The sequence below is a fragment of the Canis aureus genome, chromosome X, assembly GCF_053574225.1.
Source record: "Canis aureus isolate CA01 chromosome X, VMU_Caureus_v.1.0, whole genome shotgun sequence".
NCBI classification, from domain to species: Eukaryota; Metazoa; Chordata; class Mammalia; order Carnivora; family Canidae; genus Canis; species Canis aureus.
The window spans coordinates 109,929,227-109,943,931 of record NC_135649.1 but is presented as its reverse complement, the minus strand read 5'-3'; the positions used below and the strand labels follow the sequence as shown (position 1 = coordinate 109,943,931).

General features: G+C 41.2%; 1 protein-coding gene across 18 annotated transcripts in view; it reads left to right on the top strand.

Moving 5' to 3' along the window:
* CDKL5 (cyclin dependent kinase like 5) overlaps nucleotides 1–14,705 on the top strand; it is a 216,971-nt gene that overhangs the window by 10,619 nt on the left and 191,647 nt on the right. For 14 of the 18 annotated variants that reach the window (XM_077888507.1, XM_077888498.1, XM_077888501.1 and 11 more), the window contains exon 1: nucleotides 6,336–6,510. The exons of the other annotated variants lie outside the window; for them this stretch is intronic. The gene's annotated coding sequence lies outside the window, so the exon portion shown is untranslated. Of the gene's footprint in view, nucleotides 1–6,335; nucleotides 6,511–14,705 lie in introns of those variants that run through there. 18 annotated transcript variants of the gene reach the window in all.

The following is a 14,705-nucleotide window of genomic DNA, read 5'->3' as shown; positions in this document are numbered from 1 at the left end:
GCTTTTTTTGCTTCCTATTCAGCCTAGGACATTTATTTTAGAAGAGTTGCCTCAATTTAGATTTTACTGGAGTTTGAAAGTGATGTTTTTGTGCTAGTGGTTTCTCCAGCATCCAGAGTGACTGTCCTTGATCCTTGATTTGGAGTTGTGCTTTTGAGTCTGTCCTTCTGCCCAGGGTTGGTAAAGGAAAGCCACATTTGTCTTTGACTGACTTTATGAAAGGGATCTGATGATTTGGGTATCTTGGTGTCAGCATCATAGTAGGTGATGGAGATACAAAGCCAAGATGTGGTGTGCCCTCATGGAGTTTGTAATCCGGCAGAAGAGGCAAAGAACCATGACTAAAGTGCAGGGTCATATGCATGTTCAGATGGAAAGACAGGGCACTGATGGGGCACCTGGGTGGCTCAGGGGTTGAGCATCTGCCTTCAGCTCAGGTTGTAATTCTAGGGTCTTGGGATCACGTCCCACATCAGGCTCCCTGCAGGGAGCCTGCTTCTTCTCCCTTTGCTTATGTCTCTGCCTCTCTCTCTGTGTCTCTCATGAATAAATAAATAAAATCTTAAAATCAAAACAAAACAGGGCGCTGGTACTCTAGACCAGAAGAGGTGCACTTAATGCAGACTTAAGGGGGCTGGGAAAGGCAGTGATTCCTGAGTGTTTGTGAAGAGTCTTAAAGGAGGCCCAGAATGTCTGGTGAAAGGAAGGAATTTTCCAGCAGATAGCATATTCAAAGACATGGGTCTAAGAACGAGCATATAAAATTGGGGAAATAGCAAGAACTAACATGGATTCATGAATTGTATGCTTTGTTTTGATGCTTTTACCTCAGCTACATTCCAGGATCTTGATTTTCTTTCTTTATGGCCATCTTTTGGCTTTTTTTCGGTCCATTTTCACTTTTACATAGGAAAACGCTATGTATGCATAGGAAATACTGCAACCAGGAGTTTAAATAGGGGTGAGCTTTTGGTAAAGGTTAAGCCTTTGGGTAAAATGGATGAACGCATGGTATCAGTTTTCTTCTTTTCTTTTTTTGGTATCAGTTTTCTACTGTAAGCTCCTGGAGGCATGATACTGACCGTTGTAGCCTCAGCATCTAGTGCATTGCCTGGCACATAGGAAATGCTCAATAAATTTTTCTCTGATGAAAGGTACCTCTTTTCTGCCCACCTTCCTTCATGTCCGTGCCTTCTTCCTTGTTTAGTGGCTTCTCTGTTAGATACCTGTCTAGTGGATCTTCCTCTCTGCTTGCCCAATAGACATCCTTGCCCTGTGTCTAGTCACTGCTCTTGGGCATAACTGTGTTACATAATTAGATCCACACTGGTGTGTAAATAGGTGCTAATGGCTCCCTGTAGCATCCCTGAAACCTTTCAACCAATGTTTACCGTTAGCAGATGAGGGCGAGGCCAAAGTTGGCAACTAGAAGAGTGACATTTCTTTTGAGTATTTTCATGATTTATTGCATGATTTCATTAAAGTGGTAAGTTCTGTTCCATAATAAACTCTCATGTGTGCCTGCATATGTGTGCTTGTATATACCTTGTATTGTATATTAGTTACTGTTAAGCAAAACTGACATTCTGTGAAGGTGTTTGCTTATTTATCATATGGCTTCACACACCTCCAGACTACTGTTCATGCCCCTCAGATTGGGAGGCTGGTTTTATTTATTTATTAAAAAAAAAAATCTCTAGGTCCAACATGGGGCTTGAACTCATGACCTGGAGACTCCAAGATCAAGAGTTGCATGCTCTACTGGCTGAGCCAGCCAGGTGCCCTGGGAGGCTGGTTTTAAATGTGTTCACATAGTGAGATAAAATATGTGCTTTAGAAAGACGCTGTCTGCAATGACTTTACCAAAGAATCCACTCTACAATATTAGCTGGCTAGATGAACGTTGTTTCTGTTTGTTTTTATTTTTTAATTTTTTCTTTTCTTTTTAAAAATATTTACTTATTTTATGGGAGGGGAGTGAAGGAGAGACCGAGGAGGAGGAAGTGGAGGAGGAGGAGGAGGAGGAGCAGGAGGAGGAGGAGAGAGAGAGAATCTCCTGTAGACTCCCTGCTGTGTGTGGAGCCCGATTTCTACCTGAGCCAAAATCAAGAGTCAGCTGCTTAACCAACCAAGCCACTAAGGTGCCTCTGGTTTTTTTTTTCATTATTCAGATCTAGTCTTTATTATTATTTTTTATTTATTTTTTATTGGTGTTCAATTTGCCAACATACAGAATAACACCCAATGTTCATCCCATCAAGTGCCCCCCTCAGTGCCCATCACCCAGTCACCCTCACCCCCCGCCCTCCTCCCTTTCTACCACCCATTGTTCGTTTCCCAGAGTTAGGAGTCTCTCATATTCTGTCTCCCTTTCTGATATTTCCCACTCATTTTTTCTCCTTTCCCCTTTATTCCCTTTCACTATTTTTTATATTCCCTAAATGAATGAGACCATATAATGTTTGTCCTTCCCTGATTGACTTATTTCACTCAGCATAATACCCTCCAGTTGCGTCCATGTGGAAGCAAATGGTGGGTACTTGTCGTTTCTAATGGCTGAGGAATATTCCATTGTATACATAGACCACATCTTCTTTATCCATTCATCTTTCGATGGACACCGAGGCTCCTGGCGCCTCTGTTTTTATTTTTTAAAAGATTTACTTATTGGGCTCCTGGGTGGCTCAGTCACTTAAGCATCTGCCTTTTGCTCGGTCATGATCCCAGGGTCCTGGGATCGAGCCTGTATTGGGCTCCCTGCTTCTCCCTCTCCCCCTGCCCCTCTTCCCTGCTTGTGCTCTCTGTCCCACTCTCTCAAATACATAAAATCTTTAAAACAAAACAAAAAATATTTATTTTAGAGAGAGAGGATGCAAGAGAGAAACATAGGAGTGAGGAGAGGGGCAGAAGGAGAGGGAGAGAAAAACCCAAACTGACTCTATGCTCCGAGTGCAGAGTCTGATGTGGGGCTCGATTTCATGACCCCAAGATGACAACCTGAGCCAAAACCAAGAGTTAAACACCCAACTGACTGTACCTCCCAGGCGTCCCTTGTTTTTATTTCATTTTTAATTTTTGAAAATATAACCTTTTTTTTTCTTTAAAGATTTTATTTATTCATGAGAGACACACAGAGAGGCAGAGACACAGGCAGAGGGACAAGCAGGCTCCATGCAGGGAGCCTGACGTGCGACTGGATCCTGGGTCTCCAGGATCACGCCCTGGGCTGAAGGCAGCGCTAAACAGCTGAGCCACCCGGGCTTCCCAGAATATAGAACCTTTTTTTAAAAAGGATTTAATTATTTATTTGAGAGAGAGAGAACATATGCACAGGAGGGGTGGGGAGAGAATCTCGAGTAGACTCTGTGCTGAGCATCAAGGCCCATGGGGGACTTGATCTCATGACCCTGAGATTACAACCTGAACCAAAACCAAGAGTTGGGTGCTAAATGATTAAACCATCCAGGTGCCCCCTGTTTTTAAGCATGCTGTCTTAGACTTTTAAATATTTTCTCGGGATCCCTGGGTGGCGCAGCGGTTTAGCGCCTGCCTTTGGCCCAGGGCGCGATCCTGGAGACCCGGGATCGAATCCCACGTCAGGCTCCCGGTGCATGGAGCCTGCTTCTCCCTCTGCCTGTGTCTCTGCCTCTCTCTCTCTCTCTGTGTGACTATCATAAATAAATGAAAAAAAAAAAATAAATATTTTCTCAACATTTTGGTAATTTCTCATATTATGGGTCCCACTTGCCCAGAAAACTCACCTCCCCAGTCTCTTTTACAGCTATAATAATATGGGCTTGTGACCTAGGTTTGAACAGTCATTTACACAGAAGTGAGACTTGTATGTAGAGGTGAGCATTGTGATGTGGCCATCATGTGTAGTTGAATTGATGACCTGGTCGTCATTGACAGCGGTGTTTTTTTTTTTAATTTTTTATTTTTATAGTTTTATTTATTTGAGTAATCTCTATACCCAATATGGGGCTCAAACTCATGACCCTAGATCAAGAGTCACATGCTCTTCTGACTCAACCAGCCAGGTGTCCTTTGATATTTTTTTTAAATTTTAATTTAATTTTTTAAGGAGTAGCAATGGCAGAGCTTATGGAATTCAGTTTCAAGTGATATTGGTGCTGAGTAGTGGCAATAAATTTTTTTGGGTGGAGGGTGTTTGTCTTTCTTCCTATTTTATGATCATTTGGGATTTTTAGTTAGATGCCTTATTAATTTTGGAATATTTTCAGCTGTTATCTCTTCAAATATTTCGCTTGTCCCATTCTCCTATTTCTGTGATTCCATTTATCAGTATGTTAGAACCTTTGGTATTTTCCCATAACTCTTGAATGTTTTTGTTTGTTTTTTCACTCTGTTTTCTCACAGTGTTTTGATTGGGGTAATATCTAATTTTCAAGTTCATGGATTCTTTGCTTGCTTGAGTTGAGTCTGGTGAAGAGCCTCTTCATCGCTTCATTTCTCTTAACTGTATTTTTCATTTTTAGTACTGTCTTTTTTTTTTTTTTTTTAAGTAGGCTCAATGCCCAACATGGCACTTGAACTCAGGACCTCGAGATTGAGAGTTGCATGCTCTACTAACTGAGCCAGCCCTATGCCCCTCATATTTTTTTTTTAAGATTTTTTTATTTATTCATGAGAGAGAGAGAGAGAGAGGCACAGAGACACAGGCAGAGGGAGAAGCAGGTTCCATGCATGGAGCCCAACATGGGACCAGATCCCGGGACTCCAGGATCAGGCCCTGGGTGGAAGGTGGTGCTAAACTGCTGAGCCACCCAGGCTGCCCTGCCCCTCATATTCTTATGGTTCTCATCTCTCTGCCAAATTATCCCTGATTTTGCATGTTGTTCTCCTTTTATGTTAGAGCTCTACACATTACTCTTAATATTTGAAATTTAATTGTAGATATTTCCAAAATCTGAGTCTATGTCTAGGTCTCATATGTCTTTTTTTTTTTTTAAAGATTTTATTTATTCATGAGACACACACACACACACACACACACACAGAGGCAGAGACACAGGCAGAGGGAGAAGCAGGCTCCATGCAGGGAGCCCGATGTGGGACTGGATCCCGGGACTCCAGGATCACACCCTGAGCCGGAGGCAGACGCTTAACCTTAACTGCTTAGCCACCCAGGCGTCCCTGTTCTTTGTCTTTTTTGAGTGTTGTTTTTTCATTGCCTTTTGTTAGGTCTTGTGATTTTTTTTCCTTGTTGCAAGCCTGACTTATTTTGTAGAATAGTAGAGACTGAGGTGTATAATTTTTATGTCTGTAAATGGGCATATCTTTCCTTGTGCCAGGTCTTTGGTGCAGGGATTTGAGTTAGGCAGGAGTTGGGCTGGGTTTGAGTTTGATTGTTGCTGTGGTTACCCTCAGTGTACCTCAGGCTTCAAATTCTCATAGAGATAGTTTGTGATTGGGGTGGGAGTTTTATTTATTTTTTTTCATAAAATTTTTTAAAAAGATTTTTATTTATTTATTCATGAGAGACAAAGAGAGAGAGGCAGAGACGCAGGCAGAGGGAGAAGCAGGCTCCATGCAGGGAGCCTGATGTGGGACTCGATCCTGGGACTCCAGGATCACGCCCTGGGCTGAAAGCAGGCGCCAAACCTCTGAGCCACCCAGGGATCCCTTATTTATTTATTTTTTTAATTTAAAAAATTTATTTATTTTGGGGAAAGAGTAAGTATGTGGGTGCACACACATGCATGAGCCAGGACAGGGGCAGAGGGAGAGAAGCAGACTCCCAGCTGAGTGAGGTACCGGACATAGAGTTCAATCCCATGGCCCTGAGATCACGACCCAAGTCAAAACCAAGAGTCGGATGCCCAACCAACTGAGCCCTGGGAGTTGGTTTATTTTATTTTGAGTTTCAGGTGTTTCTTCTGACCTGTGGCTTAGAGAGGGTCTCCTTATATGATCTTGTTCTTCTCCTGTCCCTCTGCTAGTAGTATTCTGCTGTTTACCTAAAGTTGGTTAGCTTGGAGGTGATGGTCAGGGGTTGTCTTTTGTTCTGGTTAAACCTCAGGTTAGGCTTGCATCAGTGTCTCAAAGCCTTGGCTTCTGTGGTGGGCTTAGTGTGGAATCCTGCCTCTCTCCTAGGCATAGGGTGCCAATCCCTTCCGCCAGCTGCAGTGAATTTTTACCAGTGCTTTAAGGGTTGAAGCACTTAGTGGCCTTGATGAGGGCTTTTCTTCCTTAGTGGAGATAGAGAGAGAAGGATCAGGGTATATTTCTTGCTTCTGAGGCACAGCTGCAGGTGTCGTGTCCCCCCCCCCCCCCCCGTCTGCATCATAATGGGCATGCTCTGGGCTCTTTGCTCTCTGTGAGTACCTGGTGGGGTTGGAGGAAGATCCTACAGAAGTCTCCCCAATTTCTGTGACCTCCCCAGTGGTTTTACACTGTTCCTTCAGCAAAGCCACATCGGGTTTTTATCAACTTGCCAATTATTCTAGCTGCACTTCTCTTATCAGTGTCCAGTTACAGTCTACCCAGGTGAGCACAAGGTTGTCTCCTGTCTCCTTGCAGGCCCTATCTCCTCAAATTTTGAGCTAATGGCTCTATGATGAGTTTAAAGAAAGTCATGAATTTGAAATCAGTCCAACTCTTTTTCATTATTAGGGTGGGCAGCTATGTTCCTTTCAGCTTTCTTACTCCAGGGTGGAAAACAGAAGTCTGGTTACCCTTAAAATTTTAACATGCACTTTTAACTAAAGTCTAAACTTAATATCCCTAACCTCCTGAATAAGGCAAAGATTTTAGGGTGGTTTATACCTTTTAACTGTTATCCTTTCTTCCATGTTAGTTATTTATGCTTTAGTTTTGTCTTAAGTCATCTTAATATAAAAATAGTGAATGTTTACTCATCAACGTGTTCTCCAAATTTCTTAGCTCACCATTCTTCATCCACCCCATTTCTTCATTTTGGGTTCAGGTTCCTTTTTTATAAAGAATGTTCCTAAGTAGCTTTTTCAATAAAGGGCTGTTTTTAATAAACTTGATCTTGGTATTTCTGAAAGTGTCCTTACTTCACATTTTCTCTTGAATGATTGTTGAGCTGGGTACAGAATTTACGTTGACAATTATTTTCCCTCAGCACTTTCATAATGTTATTCCTTTGTGTTTTGACAAGTCTTGTTAATGAGAAGTCTTCAGTCAGTTCAGGTGTAATTTCTTTATATGTAGGTAATTATCTTTTCCCTTGGGCTACCTTTAAGATTTTTCTCATTGTTTTTGATCTGTAGTTTCTTTGTGATATCTCTACATGTAGATTTGTTTTTATTCTGCTTTTATTTGGTATATTCCATTAGTCTGAAGACTCATGCTGCCTACAGTTGTTAAAATCCTAGTCATTATCTTTTTAAATATTGCTTCTCCTCCATTTTCCATTTCTGGAACTATTTAGATATGTGTTATATCTTTACATTGTATCCTCCCTGTTGCTTAAATTTCTTTAATATTTTCTGTTTGTACTTCTGCATGATTTCCTGACACCCATCTTACAATTGACTAATTTCTCTTTAGCTGTGTCTAGTCATTTGGTTAAACCATTTATTGGGAATTTTCACTAAAAAACACTTGGCTAAGGTGCCTGGGGGCTCAGTTGGTTAAGCATCTGCCTTCAGCTCAGGTCATGGTCCCAAGTCCTGGGACTGAGTCCCACATCAGGCTCCCTGCTCAGAACGGAGTCTCCTCCCTCTACTCCTCCTCCCTGCTTGTGCTCACTCTCTCTCTCTCTCAAATAAATACATTTAAAAATCTTAAAAAAATAAAAACACTTGGCTATTTTTTAAAATGTAAAAATTTCTGTGTATAAATCTACTTTTAGATTTTCATAAGGGCGGGGCATCTGGGTGGCTCAGTGGTTGAGCATTTGCCTTTGGCTCAGGGCATGATCCCTGGGTCCTGGGATCGAGTCCCACTTCGGGCTCCCTGCAGGGAGCCTGCTTCTCCCTCTGCCTATGTCTCTGCCTCTCTCTCTCTCTCTCTTATGAATAAATAAAATCTTAAAAAAAAAAAGATTTTCATAAGGGCATTTTCTTGTCATTTCTTTGAACATTTAAAAATATAATTATGTTTGTCTCCTTTGGATTATTTATTTATTTATTTATTATTTTTATTTTTTTCTCCTTTGGATTATTAATTGTAGTTCTTGAGGAGTGAAATCTCTGATTTGTCTGCCCTCCCACCTCCGTCCAAGTTTTGCTTGTCAAGGTTTGTAACATTTGACAATTTGGGAATTACTTACTTGTCCCTGGCTTGTGGGATGCTTCTTTGAATGGTTTTGCGTTTTTCTCTGATGAGGCTCTTTGGGTCACGGTTCCTGGCAGTTTTTGGTCTATTCTTAGATGGATTTCTGATAACTGGAGAGTGGTGTGAATTTAATTCCTTATCTGTGGTAAAGCAAAGACTTGGGTTTTCCCTTTTGCTTTGGTCATTCCTTCAACACACAGCCTTGGGCTTCTGTGCGCAAGATTTCTTCTTTTTCATCCAAGCACAGGCCTTTGTATCTCTTGGCTTTATGCTGGTTGTTCACTTCCAACTTCTTTCCCATGCACAGACTTGAGGCAACATCTCTGCTTTCCTGGTCCCATAATCATTTGAGTTTTCTGCTCTTGGTTTAGACAGCATGAGTGAGCAGGTCTTTGTCTTGTGACGAAGAAGAGGAAGATCTCTGTCCTGTGACAAGAAGAATCTAATAAGCCCTTGTCTTTGCAGCCAATCCTTTCTATTCTGTTGTTCCTGACTGTTGGTTGGGCAGGAAGTAGTTCATCCAGTTAAGAACTAGGAAGTAGTTGCAACCATGGGCATCCTCTGATATGAATAGATTATTCACCAAAAGTTCATTTAGATATGGATTGTGTAGAACACAGTTCCTGTTATCTGATAGGAACTATGTATGTTATTAAAAGAAAAAAAGGGTTAATTTTTCAGGTAACCCTTAGGAGTCTGTTCTTTCCATGATGCAGTTGAAATTCACATAGACTCGTGAGCTCTCTGGGATTATAATCAGTATGTATAGAAGGTGATTTATGTGGGGAGGTGCATTTTAACATTCTCAGTGAGAGAAGGGAGTCTGGAGTTTTCTAGCCTCATTTGGTCTTTTCTGGTTGTGACCTGCCAGCTGCCGGGCCCTGTTAATTGTTGTAAAGTCAGGTCACTGTTCTCAGACCTGCCGTCAAATCCTCCCTGCTCATACTTAGCACACAACCTTGCCTCCACTCCACTTGAGAATATTGAGGGCCTTTTGGTGAATTTTCTGCAGCTTTTGGCTCTATCTACAAATTTATCAGTCCCGCTCTCTACAGAGCTGTTGTTTTTCTCCTGTCTCAAAAGATGAGGTGCTTCTGCTGTTCTAGGCCAGTCCCTTGTCTGGTGCCCTCAGCTTCAGTGCTACTTCTTTAGCCGTGTTTTTCCATCAGTTATTCCCCTTCTACCTCCTCATCCTCAACCAGGGGTAGTTTTGCCCCCAGGGGATGTTTTTCAATGTCTGAAGACATTTTTGGTTGTCACAGCGTGGGGTGGTGGAGGTGGTATGTGTGCTTCTACCCAGCATCTGGTGGGTGGAGGCCAGGATTGCTGCTTGACATCTTAGAGTGCACGGCACAGCCCCCCAGGCAAAGAATTTACCTGCTTAAAACTGTTGGTTGTGCTGAAGTTGAGTAACCTTGTTCTATCCTTAGTCTCACTTTTGGACTTTGTTGTTTTTCTCTGATCTTATTCCTAAGGTTCTTGTCCTAGAAAACCTTTTTTTTTTTTTTAAGATTTTATTTATTTATGAGACACACACACACACACACACACACACACACACACACACGGAGGCAGAGACACAGGCAGAGGGAGAAGCAGGCTTCACACAGGGAGCCAACGTGGGACTCGATCCCGGGTCTCCAGGATCACATCCTGGGCTGAAGGTGGCGCTAAACCACTGATCCACCCGGGCTGCCCTAGAAAACCTTTTCTAAACCACTTGGCCACTCCTCTCCTAGCTGTCTAACCTCCAAGCCTCTGAGAGAGTGGTTTATATGTAATCTATCCTTTTCTCATTCACTTCTCAAACTGCAGCTCTTGCTCTCTGACTTCCCGCTCTCAACACTAGACTGTGTTTTTCTGTGATCACCTGTGACCTCTTGTGTGCTTCAGTTAGATTCATCAGTTCTAATTTTACTTGACATTTCTGTTGCACCTGACACCGTTAATCACTATCTCCTTGAAGCAGCTTGTTCCCTTGGCATCTTTGTTCTCCATGTCCTCCTCTTTCATTTCTTTCTATGCAACCTCTGTTGGCTTGTCCCAATCCACTTCTTACACACTGCTGTTTCCTGGGTGTTTGACTTCTTGGCCAAGTGTTATCATGGGTCATTGTCTCAATTACACCCAGATTTTTAGTTCTACTTACCTGCAGATGTTTTTCTAAGTTTCTAAATTCTTCTCCTACTTTTCCCTATAAGCTTCAGACTCATTCTCCACCCCCCCCCCCCGACTCATTCTTAAAAACCTTCCAGAAATTTACACCTGAGTATTCTTACAGGTATCTTATACTGAGCATGTCTCATGTGAAGTACAGCATCCTTTCCTCATACTTTGCTCCTTAATTGAAAAAAAAAAAAATCTCCTACTGGTTCCACCATCCACTCAGGGTCCTAAGATAGATAGTTGGGTCTTGTTCAATTCCAGATACATTATGCTAGTATGGTATAAAATGTGATTTTGATCATATCACTGATATGCTTGAAAGCCTGCAGTTGTGCTCTGTTGCTGACAGGAGAAGGAGAAAGGATAAAGACTGAATTCGTTTATATGGCCTGTCAGGCTCTCTGGTGTGTTCTCTACCTACCTCTTCAGCCTCATATCCTTTCCCTGTCAGCCTCAAACACTGCTCAGATAAATAGAGTTCCCCATAAAATTCTGTTTCAAATGTACTGTCTTTGTTTATGCTCTCTCCTTTGCCTGGAATGTAGTGTTTTTCTGTAGAGTTGCTACCTCTTCAGGTGGTGGGACTCCCTATTCCTCAGGGAAGCTACAGTTAATTGGTACCTTTTCCCACTTCCCTGGCCTCAACGTTATTGAGTATGCCTTGTCTGAACTATGATTTTGGAGAGCCAGGACTGGGTAAATGTTGGCATTAGTCCTGCAGAAAGAGGACAGGGAGTGGCACCGGTAAAGGTTTTTACAGCTTTTCAATTATGTGGTCACTATTAAGCCAATTCTATTCTTAGTCCCTACTACCTATATAGGTATATTAGCTTTCAAGGGTTCTTCTGGAAAAAAATGTATCTTTTGATGGAGATATCTTTTATTGGCCTACACGAAGTTGTTGATATTTCAGCTCTACTAGGTTTTGCCACTCATAATTATTTGTTTGTTTGTGTTTTAAGTAGGCTCCATGCCCAGTGTGGGGCTTGAACTCACTGCCCTGAGATTAAGAGTTGCATACTCTACAACTGAGCCAGTCAGGTGCCGTTGTCACCTATTCAGTCTTAACCTGCTTCATAGTTCCTTGGAATTCCTCATTGATCTGACTGCTGGGAGTACTTCCTACATTCCCAGGGATGCTCTGTTTTTTGTTTCTTTTATATTTCTTTTTCTTTCTCCTTCCTCTCTTTCTTTCTCCTTTCTCTTTCTCTCTTTTTTTATTTTTCTCTTTTTTAAAAAATAGACTCCACATCCAGCATGGAGCCCAACGTGGGGCTGGAACTCACAACCCTGAGATCAAGACCTGAGCCGAGATCAAGAGTCAGATGCTCAACTGACTGAGCCAGCCAGGTGCCTTTTGCTTATTTCAGTTGGTTCTAGAAGGAAAGGTAAACATGTATTTTTGATCAGCCATTTTGAAATAGAACTTCAGTGCTCTGTACCTCCATAGGTTCTCTATTTTTTCTCCTCTATTGTAAACATCATGGCAAAGAATGCCTGTTTATTTATTTATTTCTTACAAAGAATGTCTTGTAAAGTGAATCCTTGCATATATCTTTGATCATGTTCTTAGGACACTAGTTTTATATTCCCCTTGAGAATCACTGGGGTGATGATGGATGACTCTGATGACATTGTGCCATACCTGTGAAGGGTGTGAAGGAAACGCTGCTGATTCACCTAAAGGAAAGGTTACTAGTTAAAAATGTTTACTATTTTGGCCAATGTGGTCAGTTTCTCTTTATTTTTCACTGGATTTAAAAAAATTACCTCTAAGATTAAATATTTACCAAACTTATTTATTGGCCATTTGTATTTTTCTTTGTACATTTTCTTTTCATGTTAAAGGCTTTTTTTTTTTTTTAATACTCCTTTCTAGGGTTCACTGAGTTCTTTAGCCTGAAATAAGCAAACACTGATGAATGTAATATCCGTCACTCATTCTTTCAGCTTAGATTTATTATGATCTGATCTTGGAAAATCAAAATCCACTCCTAGTTTTGTGGTTATTAATAATACCTCACAAGGTGGCTGTGAAAATTAATTGAAATAACATAGGTGAAGTACCCAACACAGTAACTTGTATACAATAGGCACCAGTAAATACTAGTTTCTTCTGTGCATTCTTTATCCTTTGCCAGATTATTAAAATAACTGCAGTGTTCCATACCTGAGAGAGAGGGATGGCTTGTATTTACTGAACCCTTGTTAAATGAAGGGCAGTATGCCAAATACCTTGAGGGATACCGAGATGTCTAAGGCTGGTTCCTGTCCAGGGATAAACATCAGCTTACTATATATATTTTTACTTTTCTAGGCTGCTGCTGCTTTTTTTTTTTTTCCTTTTTAAACATGCCATTCTGAAAACCTTTCAGTTTTTAAAGTGTGTTTTGAGTACAGAACATTTTAAAGATTGGTGTGCCACATTTAATCCATTACATTTCTTTTTTTTTTTTTTTTTAATTTTTTTTTTTTTTAATTTATTTATGATAGTCACAGAGAGAGAGAGAGAGAGGCAGAGACATAGGCAGAGGGAGAAGCAGGCTCCATGCACCGGGAGCCCGACGTGGGATTCGATCCCGGGTCTCCAGGATCGCGCCTTGGGCCAAAGGCAGGCGCCAAACCGCTGCGCCACCCAGGGATCCCTAATCCATTACATTTCTACGAGAATAGTTAAATTAGCTCCATTTTATAGATGGGGGTCCTAAAGGGTCATCTGCCCAGCTTCTAGTCAAGGTAAAAATAGGATACTAGGATGTAGAAGAATGCTAACCATTGTATTTCCAGCCTTAGTAGGTGCTAAATAAACATTTGTTGAATGAATGAATCCTCTTTTGTTAAATTTTATGTTAAGCCCATTCTTAAATCTCATCTCTACTTCTTACTGTTTTATTCTCTCCTTTTGTAATTTATTCTGCTAAAGTGGTCAATATAAACTGTAAAAGTTACTGGTTGGTGGAGAAGACCTTAGATGTTGGAAGACAAAAGGTATACTGCTGTAGTCATAATGAAAAAAGGCTTTGAGAGGAGGGGATTTTTGTGCTGATACTGACTGTATTTGCCAATTTATTTTTTTAAAGCTTTTTAATTAATTTAAAGTAATCTGTATACCCAACATGGGGCTTGAACTCATGACTCCAAGGGATCAGGAGTAGTGTGCTCTACTGACAGAGCCAGCCAGGCGCTCTGCCAGTTTAATTTTCTACCTTGATGCTGATTCATTGCAAGACCTACCTTTCTAGTTCTTGTGACAGCTACAGGGGGCTTCCCAAGTTTGGGGCTAGGGAAAATGGCCCAATTTTTTGTACTCTAAGGTGACTCTGTTGTTAATAGGTTTTTCATTTAATCTCTATTAAAGTAGGAAAAATTAGCAATTATAATTAGGCTCTGGAGATTTGAGGGGAAAATTTTTTAGTGGATCAACTAGCAAATATACAAACTTTAATAGAATAAGTGATTAACATGCCAGAGTTTGCTCTGTATTTAGTTTCTTGTAGTTGATTGGCTTGGACGGTGAAATAAGGGCTCTTAGTAAAAATGATAAAATCCTGGAAAGGATTGGTGATGGGACATCCATTGCAGAGAGTAGTATTAACACACCTTCACTCTGCACATGGAACACTGTTCAGTCAGCCTTGCTAATAAATACACTTTTCACAAATTTTATGACTAGATAGATCTCTTCATCACATTGTTGGTTTCTTCAGTTTATTTATTTATTTATATATACATACTTTGGATACATTCAGTGAGGCTTATAAACAATTGTTTTGTAAAATAATTTCATAGGTAGAAATAAGCCTTTGGGAAAGGTTGGAAAAACTTTGCTTTGATTCTTCCTAGCTGGTGACCAGGGACAAGGTATAGGATGACTCTGGGACTATTTTCTTTTCTTTTCTTTTTTAAGATTTTATCTATTTATTTATTTATGATTTTATTTATTTGAGAGGGAGAGAGAGAGAGCATGTGTGTGCCCTCAAATGAGCACAAGCAGTGGGGAGGGGCAGAGGGAGAGGGAGAAGCAGATTGCCTACCTAGCACAGAGCCCCAGATCCCCAGATCCCCAGATCCCCAGGCTGGGCTGGATTCCAGGACCCCAAGATCATGGCTTAAGCCAAGGGCAGACTCTTAACCAACTGAACCATCCATGCACCCCTAAAGATTTTATTTTTTAAAGTCATCTCTATACCCATCGTGGGACTCGGATTTACAACTCTGAGATGAGGAGTCGCATACTCCCCCAACCGAGCCAGCCAGGTGCCCCTCTGGAA